Below are 1,555 nucleotides of genomic sequence, written 5' to 3'. Positions count from 1 at the left end.
CCCAGATCAGAAAGATCGTGACAAGTGAGAATATTTTCCATTGCCTACTTTTTGGGGTGATCTTATTAAAAGATTTTAAGAGTTTAAATGCAAATACTGATCCGAGAAATCGAAAACAATACTTCCTTATCCTTATCTGCATTCACAGAATATGTTTTCTATTGCCTACTTTTTTGGGTTTTTTCATTTAAAGCAATATTCCTGAATAGTTTTGATCATTTTGTTTGAATCAAAATATTTATTTGTTTTTTTTCATATATAGATTTTTGGAAAGATTTAGAGACATATACCTAAAACTACAACATTTTAAAATCAACTTATATTTCTCCATTTCGTTAAGGGAAATATTAAAAATTTCATCTAGCTCTTTCCTTTTGCCTGGCTCTGGGCAAGACTTATGTCATTTAGTCTACTCCAAGTGACTTGGCATGCAAATTTTTTAATTGCCATGTGGGTGAAGAAAAAAAAAACCAGAGAAATGGATGAAAACAAAAACACAAAACCATTTAAATTTATGCATTGGCAATTTAATCGCAAATTTTCTAGACACTTTTGAGTTTCATTTGGTTTTTGCCATTGATTGATTGTGTTTTCACAAGCACAAAATCAAGAAGAAGGGAGAAAGCGAGGGAGAGAAAGGCGACAAGAAAGGGAGATAGAGCATGCTAGAGTTTACTTACTTATGTCAGTTACTTTCGATGATTTAAATTGATTTACTTAGTTTTCTCTACATATAGAGAAACTGCTCTACTACATTCAAGCATTTTAGCAAATGCAAATGACCAGTTTTTTGTTTTTTGTACGTTTAATTAGAACTCAATTTGAATGAAGGAGGAATTCCCTAAAAAGTAATTCAACTTTATTTCACATGCCATATCCTAGGATATCTTTATTGCTCAACAGTTTTTGGAGTGTGTTGCAATTTTATGGGTATTTTATGTAAATTAATGACACTTTGAGTGCCAGGTCTGGCTTAAGATGTTGTCAATGGCCAGTCGTAAGCAGCAGTAAGAGGGAATGGCCTTAAAGCAGCAGAGAGGATAAATATTGTAATACTAGACGAAGTAACAATAAGCTAAAGCTGTAACAGCAGCAACAGCGACAGCAACAACAGAAGGACAATCACAAGTACAAGCTGTCATTACTATTGTGAGATAATTAATTTTTAAATACATACAAAAAAAACGACACATTCATTCCGTTAAATGGCTAGAAGTGTTCAGCTTCAAATGACCCAAAAGTTACACTGGAAAAAAAAACTATATATGTATTATTATAGAATTATTAAAACTTTTCACGTAGCAAATTTATAAGATAGACTGTCTAGTCATTCAGACTAGTCGCTTGGGTTACTAGTTCTTGTAAGAGCTAATTGATATAGAATGATGCGAATCGTATGCTTCGAGAACTTAAGAAAACTTGTTTCATCCAAATAGCTCAACAACTGAGAGTCAATTTCACTAGGACTCAACCAAATACTTAAGTTTTCTTGTACATGCATCTTTGATGGGTTTTTTTGTTGTTTGAAAAGTTAATATAACTTTCACAGGCTATA

The sequence above is a fragment of the Drosophila tropicalis genome, unplaced genomic scaffold (genome assembly GCF_018151085.1).
Source record: "Drosophila tropicalis isolate 14030-0801.00 unplaced genomic scaffold, ASM1815108v1 contig_443, whole genome shotgun sequence".
Classification (NCBI taxonomy): Eukaryota; Metazoa; Arthropoda; class Insecta; order Diptera; family Drosophilidae; genus Drosophila; species Drosophila tropicalis.
The sequence above is the reverse complement of the archived record's forward strand: the minus strand, read 5'-3'. Positions refer to the sequence as shown.